Source organism: Phyllostomus discolor, chromosome 1 (assembly GCF_004126475.2).
Source record: "Phyllostomus discolor isolate MPI-MPIP mPhyDis1 chromosome 1, mPhyDis1.pri.v3, whole genome shotgun sequence".
Taxonomy (NCBI): domain Eukaryota; kingdom Metazoa; phylum Chordata; class Mammalia; order Chiroptera; family Phyllostomidae; genus Phyllostomus; species Phyllostomus discolor.
Window position 1 is genome coordinate 111,641,360 of NC_040903.2, and position 15,598 is coordinate 111,656,957.

Here is a 15,598-nt window from a genome sequence, read left to right on the forward strand (position 1 = left end):
GGAAAAACTTCCATTTGAAATAGCAAAAAGAAAAATAAAATATCTAGGAATAAACCTAACAAAAGAGGTAAAAGACCTGTATTCAGAAAACTATATAACACTCAGGAAAGAAATCAAGGAAGACACAAACAAATGGAAACATATACCTTGTTCATGGATTGGAAGAATTAATATCATCAAAATGTCCATACTACCCAAAGCAATTTACACATTCCATGCAATTCCCATTAAAGGACCAATGGCATATTTCAGAGACATAGAACAAACACTTCAAAAATTTATATGGAATTATAAATGACCCCGAATAGCTGCTGCAATTTTGAGAAAGAAGAGTAAAGTAGGAGGGATCACAATACCCAACACTAAACTATACTACAAGGCCACTGTAATCAAAACAGCCTGGTACTGGCATAAAAACAGGCACATAGACCAATGGAACAGAACAGAGAGCCCAGAAATAAACCCAAGTCTCTATGGTCAATTAATATTTGACAAAGGAAGCAGCAACATAAAATGGAGTAAAAATAGCCTCTTCAACAAATGGTGTTGGGAGAACTGGACAGTCACATGCAAAAAAATGAAACTTGAGCACCAACTTACACCATATACAAAAATAAATTCAAGGTGGATAAAATACTTAAATATAAAATGTGACACCTTTAAAATCCTAGAGGAGAACGTAGGTAGGAAAATCTCAGATATTTCATGCAGAAACTTTTTTACTGACTTGTCCCCTAGAGCAAGGGACATAAAGGAAAGAATAAACAAATGGGACCTCATCAAAATTAAAAGCTTCTGCACAGCTAAAGAAAACAGTATCAAAATTAAAAGAGAACCAACTGTATGGGAAAACATATTTGCCAGTGACATCTCAGACAAGGGTTTAATCTCCAAAATATATAAAGAACTTACAAGACTGCACTCTAAGAAGACAAGGAATCCAATTAAAAAGTGGGCAAAGGACTTGAACAGACATTTCTCCAAGGAGGACATACAGAAAATCCAAAGACACATGAAACGATGTTCAATATCTCTAGGTATCAGAGAGATGCAAATTAAAACCACAATGAGATACCACTTCACACTAGACAGAATGACCATCATAAACAAAGCAACAAACAACAAGTGTTGGAAAGGTTGTGGAGAAGAGGGATCCCTAGTACACTGTTGGTGGGACTGCAGACTGGTACAACCACTATGGAAAGCAGTATGGAACTTCCTCAGAAAACTAAAAATGGATCTGCCTTTTGACCCTGGGATTCCACTGCTGGGACTCTATCCTAAGAATACTAAAACACCAATTCAAAAGAACCTATGCATCCCAATGTTCATAGCAGCACAATTTACAATAGCTGGATTCTGGAAGCAACCATGATGCCCATCGGTGAATGAATGGATCAAAAAACTCTGGTACATTTACACAGTGGAATTCTATGCAGCAGAAAGAAAGAAGGAGCTCCTACCCTTTGCAACAGCTTGGATAGAGCTGGAAAACATTATGCTAAGCGAAACAAGCCAGGCAGTGAAAGACGAATACCATATGATCTCACCTTTAACAGGATCCTAAACAACAAAACAAAGAAACAAGCAAAATATAACCAAAGACACTGAAATAGAGGTCAGTCTGACAGTGCCCACAGAAGAGAGTAGAGGGAATTTAAGGGGACAGTGGGAAGGGTTCACGGGAACAAACTTAAAGGACGCATGGTCATAAACTAAGGGGAGGGTGGTAATAGGAGGGAAGTGGGGAGGGGTAGGAGGGGGGGCTGGATTGGGAGTAAAAAGGAGAAAACTCTAATTGAACAATGATTAAAATAAAATTAAAAAAAGAAATTTATGTTGTTATAAACTTTCAGGTACATAGATAGCTTCCTTTGAATAGGTGTTTCAGGATTCTTAAGGAATCCAGAGAAATGGAATTGCTGGTCAAAAGGCAGTTCCATTTTTTGTTTTCTAAGGAAATTCCATACTGTTTTCTACAGTGTCTGTACAAGACTGCAATCCCACCAACAATGCACTAGGGTTCCCTTTTCTCCACAACCTCTCCAGCACTTCTTGTTTGTTAATTTGTTTATAATAGCCATTCTGAGCAGTGTGAAGTGGTATCTCATTGTGGTTTTAATTTTCATCTGTCTGATGGCTAGTGATGCTGGGCATCCTTTCATATGTCTCTGGGCCCTCTGTATGTCCTCCTCAAAGAAGTGTCTGTTCAGGGTCTCTGACCATATTTTCAATCAAATTGTTTCTATTCGTGGAGTGGAGTCATGTGAGTTCTTTATATATTTTGGAGATCAAAACCTTGTCTGAGGTATTTGCAAATATATTTTCCCATATGTTTGGTTCCATTTTCATTTTGATGACGTTTTCTTTAGCCATGCAGAAGCTTTTTATTTTGATAAAGTTGCATTTGTTTATTTTTTCATTTATGTCCCTTTCTCTAGGGGACATATCAGTGAAAATATTGCTGCATGGAATATTGAGATTTTCCTCCATATCATCTCTTCTAGGACTTTTATAGTGTCATAATTTGTATTTAAGTCTCTTACCCATCTTGAATTTATTTTTGTGTATGGTATAATTCGGTGGTCATTACATTTTTTGTAGGTAGCTGCCCAGATCTCCAAACACCATTTATTGAAGAGACTATTTTTACTTCACTTTTTGTTTCTGCCCCCTTTGTCAACTATTAATTGACCATAGATATATGGGTTTATTTCTGGGAATCTATTCTATTTTATTTGCCCATGTGTCTGTTCTTATGCCAGTAATAAACTATTTTGATTACTGTGGCCTGGTAATATAGCTTTATATCAGGTCTGTGATCTCTCCTACTTTGCTCTTCTTTGTCAAAATTGATAAAGCTATTGGGGTCATTTACAGTTCCATATATATTTTGGAAGTTTGTTGTGTATCTGAGAAATATGTCATTGGTATTTTAATAGGGATTACAGTGAATCTACAAATTACTTTGGGTAATATGTACATTTTGACAATGTTAATTAATCCAATCCCTGAACACAGTATATGCTTGACTTCTTTCTATCTTCCTTATTTTTTTTTCAGTGTTGTGGAGTTTTCTGAATACAGGTCTGTTGCCTCCAGGGTTAGGTTCATTCCTGGGTACTTTATTTTTCTTGTTGCTATATTAAATGAGATTTTTCCCTGTTTTTTTTTTCTGATACTTTATTGCTGGTATACAAAAATGCCTTTGATTTCTGAATATTGAATTTGTATCCTGCTGTTTTCCCAACTCCACTTTTTAGGTCAAGTATTTTTTTGGTGGAGTCTATAGGGATTTCTATGTATGCTGTCATATCATCTGCAACAATGACAGTTTTGATTCCTCCTTTCCAATTTGGAATCATTTTATTTCTTTTTTACATCTGATCACTATGGCTAGGATTTCCAATACTATGTTTAGTAGAAGTGGTGAAAGCAGACATCCTTGTCTTGTTTCTAATCTTAGTGGGAAAGCTTTTGGTTGTTCTCAATTGAGTATGATGTTGGCTATAGGTTTCTCATATATGACCTTTATTACTTTGAGTTATGCTCCCTCTATTCCCAGTTTGCTGAGTGTTTTAATCATAAATGGGTGCTGTACCCTATCAAATGCCTTTTCCACATCTATTGATATGGTCATGTAATTTTTGTCTTGTTTATGTGATGTCTTACATTTATTGATTTGTGAATATTGTACCATCCTTGCATCCCTGAGATGAACCCCATTTGATCATGGTGTATGATCTTTTTAATGTATTGTTGGATGAGGTTTGCCAATGTTTTGTTGAGTATTATATCATCTATGTTCCTCAGAAATACCAGCCTCTAGTTTTCTTTCTTTGTTGTGTCTTCATCTGGTTTTGAGATTAGGATGATGCTGGCTTCATAAAAAAGAGTTTGGGAGTCTTCCCTTCTCTTGGATTTTTTGGACTATTCTTAGAAGGGTGGGATTAGTTGTTCTTCAAAGTTGTTTTAAAAATTCTTCTGTGAAACTTGCTGGTCCATGGTTATTTTGTGCCCATTGTTCTTTGATTACCACTTTGATTTCATGAGCTCTTAACCATCTGGTCAAGTTTTCTGCTTCTTTGTCATTCAGTTCTTGAAAATTATATTTTTCTACAAATTTGTTTTTTTACCCATGTTTTAAAATTCCTTGCTCTATGGTTGTTTGTTGTAATTTCTTATAGCCCTTTGTATATCTGTGGAATCATTTTTAATCTCTCCTCTTTCAATTCTAATTTCATTTGTGTTCTCTCTCTCTCTTTTTTTTTTTTCTTGATGAGTCTGCTTAAGGTCTGGTCAATTTTATTTGTCTTTGCAAAGAGTCAGTTCCTGGATTTATTCATCCTATGAATTGTTCATTTCTTCTCTTTGTCATTTAATTCTACTCTAATATTGGTTATTTCCTTCCTTCTACTCCCTTTGGGCTTTGTTTGTTATTGTTCCTTCAATTCTTGTAAATGTAGGGTAGGTTTTTCATTTGAAATGTGTCTATCTTTTTTAGGTAGGTCTGTATCAGTATGAACTTCCCTCTCAGGACTGCTTTTGCTGTGTCCCATAAGTTTTGGTCTGTTGTGTGTTCATTTTCTTCTGTTTCCAGAAACATTTTTATTTCTCCCTTGATCTCATTATTAACCCATTTATTGTTTTTTAAAATGGTATTCCATCTCCATGAATTTCAGTGTTTCTGCCTTTTTTTCTTCAGGATAATTTCTATTTTCAACCACTTATGCTCCCAGAAAATACTTGGTATGATTTCAGTTTCCTTGATTTTTTTATAGGCTTGTTTAGTCTCCTGTGGCGTGGTCTATCTTTGAAAGTATTCCATGTGCATTTGAAAAATATATGTATTTTGCTTCTTTAGGATGAAAGTTTCTATGTACATACCATTTACATCCATTTGATCTAATGAATGTTTCAGTTCCACAGTAACCTTGTTGATGTTTTGTTTGGAAGTTCTATCCATTTTTGACAGTGGGGTGTTAGAGTCCCCTAGCAGAAAGAAGTGTGTTGCCATCTATATCTTTCTCAAAGTCCTCCAAGGTTTTCCTTCAATATTTGGGTGCTCCTATGTTGGGTGAATATATGTTTATAATGTTTATGTCTTGTTGATGAATTCTTCCCTTGAGTATTATGAAGTGTCCTGCTGGGTCTCATTTTATGGTCCTTGTTTTGAAGTCAAATTTGTCTGATACAAATACTGCTACCCTGGCTCTTTTCCCCTGTCCATTTGTTTGGATTTTTTTCCCCAACATTTCCCTTTAAGTCTGTGTAGGTCTCTTTCACTGTGGTGGGTCTCTCTTATAGGCAACATTTATGTGGATCATGTTTTCTTATCCATTCAGCTACCCTGTCTGTTTTGACTGGAGAATTTATCTATTTACATTTTTGGTTATTATTGACAGGTACTTATTGATTGCTATTTTTCCTCCTTTTAACCTGTGTTCCTCTCTTCCTCTTTTTCTTCCTTTTCTTAGAGCAATCTGTTTAGCATATCTTGCAGTGTTTATTTGGTGGGGGTGTATTCTTTCAGCCTCCTTTCATCTGGGAAACTCCTTATTCTGCCTTCCATTTTAATTAAGAGCCTTGCTGGCTTGACTAGACTTTGTTGCAGACCTTTGCTTTTCATTTCTTGGAACATTTGTTGCCATTCCCTGCTGGTTTTAGTGTTTCCATTGAGAATTCAGCTACTAGACTTATCAGGGTTACCTTGTATGTTACTTAACATTTTTCCCTTGGTGCCTTTAAGATTCCTTCTGTGCCTTCAAATTTTGCCCTTTTTTAAATGGTGAGTCTTGGAATGGAACTCTTTGGGTTTCTCTTGATTTGGATATTTGTGCTTACTGGAATCGTGTGACTTTTTCTCTCAGCAAATTACAAAAATTTTCCACCATTACTTTTCCAACCAGGTTTTCTGTCCCTTGCACCTCTTCTTCTCTTCCTGGTTTCCTCATTAAATGGATATTATTATGTTTCATATTATCCTGCAGTTCCCTTAATCCCTCTTTGTTCTTTTTGAGTTGTTTTTCCTTTTCTTGCTTTTGTGGGAGATTTTTTTTTTCTATCTTGTATTCCAGCTCACTGATTTAATCCTCTTTTTCTCTAGCCTGCTTTTTATTCTTTCTACTGTGTTCTTGAATTCAGAAATTTTATTTTTCATTTTCTCTTGGTTCTTTTTGATATTTTCTATGTCTTTTTTTATGCTTATATAGTTTTCAGTAAGTTCCTCATAGTTTCCTTGTAGTGTTTGATAATTTGCACTGAGTTCATTATGAAGACCAAAAATCTGCAACCAAGATTATTCTAGACAGCAATGCTCTCAATTACAATATAAGGCAAAATAAGTCCTCCAAGGTTCCCCAGATGAAAGAGGCTTAAAGAATATATCCCACCAAACCAACACTGCAAGATATGCTAAAGGGACTGCTCTAAGAAGAGGAAGAACAATAGCAAGAAAGAGAAGAACACAGGGACAAAGTCAGTAAAATGGCAATGAAGAAGTACCTATCAATAATAAATTTAAATGTAAATGGATTGATTAAATGCTGTAATCAAATACATAAGGTAGCTGAATGGATACCTAAACTTCCTGATAGCCATTGTTTTGAACTCAATATCTGTTAGTTTACTTGCCTGTATTTTATTTAGCACTCTTTCTGATGATTCCTCCTTTCCTTTTGATAGGTGTTTTTTTTTTTATCTTCCCAATATTTGTGAGACTCTTCTTCTTTGTCTGTGCTTCCTAAGCTGATCTATTTTGACTCCCTGAATTTGTGGTATGAACTTCTATGGTAGGAGACCTGTGAGATTCAGTGTTTCAGTCTCCTTGATCTTCTGAACTTGAAGCTCTTGGGATGCCCTTTTTGTTGTTTATGTAGGATCTGTGGATGTAATGGGTTTTGATTGCTTTGGGTCTTTCTTTGGTGGGTCCTTCCCCCTAGCTGGTTGACTAAGGGTAACTCTTCCCTCCATGTCTTGTATGCTTTTGTGCAGGTGCTGCTAGAACAAAACTACAAAGCCCAAGAAACAAACCCACACCTGCAAAATATCTCTCTCCCTCAATCCCATTATCAAAAACAAATGAACCAGTAATAATAAAGATATAGGTAAATTGACTATTATAAGAAAGGAGAGAAGTAAACTATAGTATAAAATCTAGTGACTTAATATGCACAAACCTGATGGAGAAGAAATGAATGTTTAAAAGCTATGCAGGAAAGAAAATATTGAAAATCATGGAGCAGACCACAGTGGACTTCATCTTGGTAACTCTAGTATTTGCCACTGTTTTTTCTTTCTTAATCATCCTCTGGTAATGTCAGATATTGACCCTATCTGACCTTTGGCAGCCTGCTCTGAGTCTGTGGCTGTCTCCTTCAGTTGTTAATCTAGTCACTCTGCACTCAGCAGTCAGGCTTAAGCACCAGGTAGCCAAAGCAGAGTCACTCCTCGGGTCATGCATATTGTTTCCCTTCAGGCTACTACAGCTCATAGGGGAGTGGTCTGCCTGAGAAGAATGGCTGCTGCTCTATGGATGATGACTCAGCACCAGGGTCCTTGCATCTACCCTCTCAGCTCTCTCCTCAAAGCTTCCATCCTCAGTCTCTCCTTAGGTGTCTGTAGCCAACTCTTTCCCTGCTTTTGCCTGGAGCCCAGGGTAAATGGCTGCAGCTGAAAATTTGTATGTTGGTCCTTTAAGTGGCTCTTTGTATCTCCATCCATCCGTCTCCGGCAGAGAGCAGTTCTCCTGTTTTTTGCCATTGGTTGTTATCTGTGTACTTTTTGGTCTCTGATGCTCTTGGCTGGGGCTCCTACCTTAGGGTTTAGACCCCACACTTTTCAGGGGATCCAACAGATTGCTTAATTATCTCTCCAATGCTGCCACCTATAGGTACTTAGGTGCTTAGGTACTTATAGCCCGCCTTCTTGAGTCTCCACCATATCCTTACAGATTGTGCTGAACCTGATTCTTCTCTCCCTCCGAGGTTATAAGTCTTCTCTATCACTGTTGTTCAGTTGTTTGTTCTGGGTGATTTTGTTACAGAACAAACAAGGGGGGCCTGGGGCAATATACTATTATTGAAAAAAAAAAAAACCCAGGTCCGTTATGTCTGCCGCCAGAGGAAAGACGTCTCTCAATGCCAGAGATTTGTGAAAAGGAAAGGAAATGTTTATTTAATGCAATACAAACTTAAAGTAGTGACCTAATGTCTTTATCAAAAATCCTAAAGTCCCTAAAACACCCACAAACAGACACAGCCCTTCCTTCCTTCCCCCTTTGCCCAGTCCAGAGTACCGTATCTCAGGAAAGGAAATAGAAGTCCATGGTTCAGGCAGTCCTCTGGTTATTCCCAGTTAGTACTCCATCTCAACTGGGAGACCTCCCTGGGTTCCTGGCACCCTCAGCTGAGTCACCAGGACTCTGCTAAAACCAGGTGGTGGTTCCCCCTTCTACAGCTGCAGGGTCCCCACTCTGGCAAAGGCATGTGGTCCTCTCTCCCAGGGCCATGGGAGTCCCCACTCAGCCAAAACTGCATGCTTCTCCCCCTGCACAATGGCTGCAAGGGGGTGGGGGGGTCACAACTCTGTCAAAGCCGTGTGGTTTTCTCCTCAATGGCTGCTGTGTCTGGGTTTAAATCCCCATACCAGTCTTCCTCTGCAGCCCCATTTCCGACCCCTCCTATACTCGGGCACACTTGCCCTCAATCTACTGTCTTCTCCAGCTTTTCTGGTCACCATCGTGGGTCTGGGCAGGTGTGTCCCCATGTCATGGAGCTGATCTTCTCCAAGCTCCCATGCAGGCACTGTAGCTATAACTCGGGGGACCTGCCCCCCAGTTACATCTTGGTGGGGTAGTTACTTCCATTCCCTTGGCTCAGAGCATGGCCACAGCTCTTTAACATATCCAAGTGACCAGCCAAAGGCTATAGATATGTTAAATTACCACACCAAAGGTTAGCTGCAAGGCTGTTGCTATGCGAAACAGCTCTCAAAGGCCCCCTGCTCCATCTGTCCCCTCCCCCAACCCACACCTGGGGAGTGGGAGTGAGGACATCCAAAAATCTCCTGGACACCTTGAGTTCTGGACCCCATTTTAAATGCCTATTTGGAGTCCCCCTCTTGGCTGCACCCTGTAACAATTTCTTCACAATTTAGTTGTAATTCCGATTGGTCCTTGGAAGAGGTTAGTATGGCTTCCATTCATTCCTCCACCATCTTGCCTCAATTCCAGAATTTCTTGTTATTTTAATTATTTGTTACATAACATTTCTTGTACCATAATATGTTCAAAATAAATGCTTAAATTCCTTTGTAATACAAAAAGAAGTATCTAACTGTAAATAAATAAATAATTTTTTTTTCTTTCCTGAAAATTTGGGCCAAAACCTGGATGTGCATATACACAGCAAAATGTGGTAGTTCTGTTTAGTTAACCTTTTAAATTGGCATGAATAAGAGTTTGATAAGTTATATATAAAGTGGGAATTAATATTATATGAAATTATCCAATGTATCATCAGCACCCTCTGGCCTTTCTTCCATATTTCCCATCACATAGGTATTCTATTTTTCACATTTAAAACTTTAAACCTTGTTTAATTTCTTAGACTTATAACTTATGACTCCCATTTAGGCCTTTTTGAGACAGAAAATAAAATAACTTAAAATTAGTTTGTTTAACTACACGTCACTAACTCTGTACCATGCCTGTAGGCACACCAACATTTTTTTTTTCCTTTCATTTGTTACGTTTGGAAAAAATGTCCACCCTCCTCTTTTAGGTAATCATCCTCCTATACTCTGAAATTCACCCCCTACCTCCTCATTGCCTCATCCCACTAACATCCTCACATTTTATTTTATCTGCAACTTTTTCTTCAAACTATCTCCTTTGTATCATCTGAATAAACATATCACTAGCAAGTCACCATTTAGTCAAAAGTAGTCATCTATATCTCTTATATTACATAGTCATTTTGTAGAGAGGGATGTCTATATACTTCATCTCTATGTTTTTACTTCTATTTATATATGCATATGCATATATGTGTACATATATACCTATACTTTTATACATATTAAAAGAACAAACCTTTAAAAAATTAAATAGTGTTGAAGTATATGTTTATACATAAAACATAACATGGGGCCTATCTGGAAAATGTCCAGCCATTGATAATATAATGAGGATGATTTGTGTGGAGTTGATGTAATCTGGGAGCAAAGAGAATGGACTGAGATGCACATGAATGAACAGTAATGACTTCACTATACTAGTCATTGGGAGCAGTAGATGCCATTGAGTGAGAATGTGTATTAAGTGACCATCATATTTAAAGTGACTAAGCAAGTAGAGCAATGAACCTGCATTAAATTTTGTGTTAAGCTTCAACATTCCTCCATGGAAACTATTCAGATGGTTCAGAAGGGCACAGCTATGGGGAACTGATGATTGACAGCCTCATCATGACAATGTGCCTGCTCATATATCATGGCCTTGTGCAGAATTTTTTGGTGAAACAGCAAACTGCCCAGGTGATTAAGTCCCCCATAGCCCACTTTTGTCACCCTATGACTTCTGGCTTTTCACAAAACTAAAATCATCTTTGAAAGGGAAGAGATTTCAGACCATAGATAAGATTCAGGAAAATGTGATGGGGCAGCTGATGGCAATTGAGAGAACTGTGCGAGGTCCCAAGGGGCCTACTTTGAAGAGGAATGGGGCATCATTGTCTTATGTACAATGCTTCTTTATGTTGTACCTTTTTCAATAAATGTCTCTATCTGTCATAGTATGTGGCTGAATACTTTCAGGGCATACATTGTATACACTTATATTTTGAATATAACATATAATTATGATAACCTATATATGAAGCATTCTAGCTTAAATTTTCACTTAAAATTATCATTGAGAAAAGTGGTTTTTAACATCTGCAATGTATTCTATCATAAAGTTGTGATTTAATTAATCTAACCAGGTCCCTCTTTTTATGCAATTTAGATGGGTTTCAGTCTTATATTATCACAAATACTAATGTAAAAAAATATCACCATTTATATGTAATTCTGTATATGTTTCTATATAAAAATCAAACATGAAAAAATTTAGTGTTGAAGCATATATTTATGTTTGATATTGGCTGACATTAACATATTGATCACCATAGGATTTATTTTAGTGATCTTTCCCAAGATCACTGTGTGAGACAACCTATTTCCCTCAAACTTTTTTTTGTGATATAATAAAAATTTATTACCCAATTTTAGAATCAAACTATCAACATTAGCATCAACATTTTAGTGTTAGGAATGTAAGATCAGAATTATTTTTTATAGATTGGGGATGTTAGTATAAAAATTGTATTCTGGGAAACCATGTATAATTACCATGAACATCCCATACAACTATTTCACTCTCTGGAAAAAGAAATCTAACATTATAATGTATTTTTTTTAATTTACACTCAAATTTATTTGTTTTTCTCTAATTTTTGTTAAATATCTTTTTTAAAAATACTTTTAAATTTTATTATTGTTCAAGTACAGTTTTCTGCCTTTTCTACCCACTGCTCCCCCTGACTTCAACCATTCCCACCTCCTTCCCCTTATTCTACTGCTTCTTGGTTTGTCCATGGGTTCTTTATAGTTGTTCCTGAAAACCCTTCACCTCTTCCCCCCATTATCCCCTCCCATCTCCCCTCTTGTTACTGTTCTTTTGCTCTTAATTTCAATGCCTCTGATTATATTTCACTTGCTTCTTTGTTTTGTTGTTTAGGTTCCACTTAAAGGTGAGATCATATGGCATTTGTCTTTCACCACCTAGCTTATTTCACGTAGCATAATGCTTTCTAGTTCCATCCATGCTGTTGCAAAAGGTAGGAGCTCCTTCTTTCTTTCTGTTGCATAGTATTCCATTGTGTAAATGTACCAGAGTTTTTTGATCCATTATTTACTGATGGGCACTTAGGTTGCTTCCAGGACTTGGCTATTGTAAATTGTGCTGCTATGAACATTGGGGTGCATAGGTTCTTTTGGCCAATGATACCTCAGGCAAGGTTTCAATCTCTAAAATATATGAAGAACTTGCACGACTCCACTCTAAGAAGATAAACAACTGAATTTAAAAATGGGCAAGGGACTTGAACAGACACTCTTCCAGAGAGGACCTACAGAGGGTTAAAAGACATATGTAAAGATGCTCAGCATCACTAGCCATCAGAGAGATACAAATTAAAACCACAATGAGAAACCACTTCACACTGGTAAGAATGGCCATCATTAACAAAGCAACAAAAAATAAGCGTTGGAGAGGTTGTGGAGAAAAGGGAATCCTAGTGAACTGTTGGTGGGACTGTAGACTGGTGCAGCCTCTGTGGAAAACAGTATGGAATTTCCTCAGAAAACTAAAAATGCAACTGCCTTTTGACCTGGCAATTCCACTGCTAGGGTTATATCCCACAGACTTCTAATGGTGACTCTCCTGGCTTTTCTCTTCTATATTTCTATTCTTTGTTTCAGTTTCCTTTTTTAGCCTCTCTTCCCTTTTTATTAAATGTTAATTTTTTTCAATCTCTTACCTGGACTCTTGTCACTGTACATATTTTCCATCTGAGATGTCATCTTTACCATTGGCTTCATTTCTAATCTATATGTTAAAGTCTCCTAAGTTTTTCTTTTTATTCACTGAATTATTGGAATAACATTGGCTAATAAGATTATATAGGTTTTAGGTGTACAATTCTATAACACATTATCTTTATATCGCATTTTATGTTCACTACCTCTTCTGTCACTTTCATCCCTCCTTACCCTCTTCTACCTCCCTCCCTGCCTTTCCCTCTGAGAATTACTCTACTGTGGTCATACAGAAGGCCAATAGACATATGAAAAAATACTCAATGTCACTGAGTATCAGAGAAATGCAAATTAAAAGCACAATGAGACATCATCTCACATCTGTCAGAATGGTTATTATCAATAAATCAGCAAAAACGTGTTGGTGAGGATGTGGGAAAAGATAACCCTTGTGGACTGTTGGTGAGAATGCAGACTGGTGCAGTCATTGTGGAAAGCAGTATGAAGTTTATAGAGTTACCTCAAATAATTAAAAATGGAACTGCCTTATGATTCAAGGATTCCATGTCTCAGAATATATCCAAAGAAACATGAAAAAATAATTGGAAAGAATATAGCCACTGCTATTTTCATCACAACATTATTTATGATAGCCAAGATCTGGAAGCAGCTTAAGTGCCCATCAGTAGATGATTGGATAAAAAAGCTGTGGACTCTGGTTGGGTGGCTCAGTTGCTTGGAGTATTGTGTCTTACACCAGAAAGGATTTCAGATTTGATTCTTGGTTAGGGCACATACCTTGGTTTTGGATTAGATCCCCAGTCTTAGCATGTACCATACAGAAGGCAACAGATCTATGTTTCCCTCTCACATTGATCTCTCTCTCTCTCATCAATCATAAACATGTCCTTGGGTGACAGTAGAAAAAAATGCTATGATATATTCACACAATGAATACTATTTGACCATAAAAAGAAGGAAATGCAGCCCTGGCTGGTGTAGCTCAGTGGACTGAGCGTGGGCTGCGAACCAAAGTGTCACAGGTTCGATTCCCAGCCAGGGTACATGCCTGGGTTGCAGGCCATGACCCCCAGCAACCACACATTGATGTTTCTCTCTCTCTCTCTATCTCCCTCCCTTCCCTCTCTAAAAAGAAATAAATAAAATCTTAAAAAAAGAAAGAAATGCTACCTTTTGTGGAAGCAAAACATGGATCAATCTGGAGAGCATTATGCTAAATAAAACAAGTCAGTCAGAGAAATACAAATGTCATCTGATTTTATTTATATCTGGAATCTAATGAACAAAATAAACTAGCAAACAAAGTAGGAATAGACTCATAGATACAGGGAAAAAATTCACAGCTTTAATTAGGGAAGGTTTGGAAAACTGGGTGAAATGGTGAAAGGATTAAACAAATTAGAAAAAAATCATAGACAAACACTCTTAAGATTTCATTTCCAGCTAGATGCTCTGTGAGCCATATGTCAAATTGTCTCTCAAATGACTTCACTAAGATACCTTTCTGGCATTTCAAACTTAATGAGTCTGAAGCTAAACTTATCTTTCCTCTAGCTTTGCTTTTAGTGTTTCCTAACTCAGTGAAGGTTTCTTCTATACCCTTATCATGGGTCTAGACTGGAGAGAAATCCTTGAATTCTACATTCCCATATCATCCCTTTCCATTCAATTCCTCTTCTACATACCCAATAATATTTTACATTCAGCTAGTTCTATATTCTAGGCATTTGCCAGATTGCTGTTTCCCTACCTTATCTCTTCCACTAGCCCATGCAGCCCACCCTAACTCTTGTGAAGGTAATGGCCACCCCTGGTGCTCTCACCTCTTTCATAGTCCCAAGTCCAATTACAGAGATTTTTTTTTTAAGACAATTCTTTTTTTTTTAAGATTTTATTTATTTATTTTTAGGGAGGGAAGGGAGGGAGATAGAGATAGAGAGAAACATCAATGTGCGGTTGCTGGGGGTTATGGCCTGCAACCTAGGAATGTACCCTGGCTGGGAATCGAACCTGGGACACTTTGGTTCCCAGCCCGAGCTCAATCCACTGAGCTATGCCAGCCAGGGCTGAGATTTTTTTAAAAATAAACATAAATCTAGTTAATTTACATCTCTGTATAAAATATTATAGTGATGTTCCAATTTCTTAAGATATTAAGTGCTTCTCCATCCTCACTTTACTTTAGTATGAGACCTAGCCAAACCGAATTTTATGTTTTCTCTCAATTTTATGGTTTATTGTGCATACTACTGCCCCTACCTGACCATACTCTTCTCCACTATCAAATTGCAGATTAAGTGTCAGCACCAAACAGAGATATTTCCTGATTTCTACCAAATGTTAGGTCTCCCTGAATTTTCTCCATCATATCAATTTAAACATTTTTAAAAATATTTTATTTATTTAGTTTTAGAGAGGGGAAGGGAGGGAGAAAGGGGAGGAGAGAAGCATCATTGTGTTGTTGCCTGTCACACACCCCCAGCTGGGGACCTGACCCACAACCCAGACATGTACCCTGACTGGGAATCGGATCAGTAACATTAAGATTCACAAACTGGAACTCAATCCACTGAGCAACACTAGCCAGGACTGATTTAACATTTGACTATAAACACTTGCTTAATGTCTACATTCCATTCTAAAATATGTTATTTAATGCCAAGGACTATTTTTGTGCTTGTCATGTATATATATCTAGTGCTTATTTAGCACTGTGTCATGCACACAGTAGACAGTCAATAAATGTTTTTTTTTGTGTATGTAAATGAACAAATAATTACCAGTTTGTCTTCACAGATAAAAGATGGTGAGTCAAAAATAAGGTGTGAATAAAATATTAATCTGTTTACTAAGGATTGTGGATGGGGTCATACTAATGTATTGATTTTTTTTTCTAACTGTGTTTCATGTGCATTTCTGGGATGTTTGGTTGGTAGAATAAACAGTCTGTGGCCTTAGAAAATAATGATACAGCAGTCTCACTGCAGATAGAAACCAT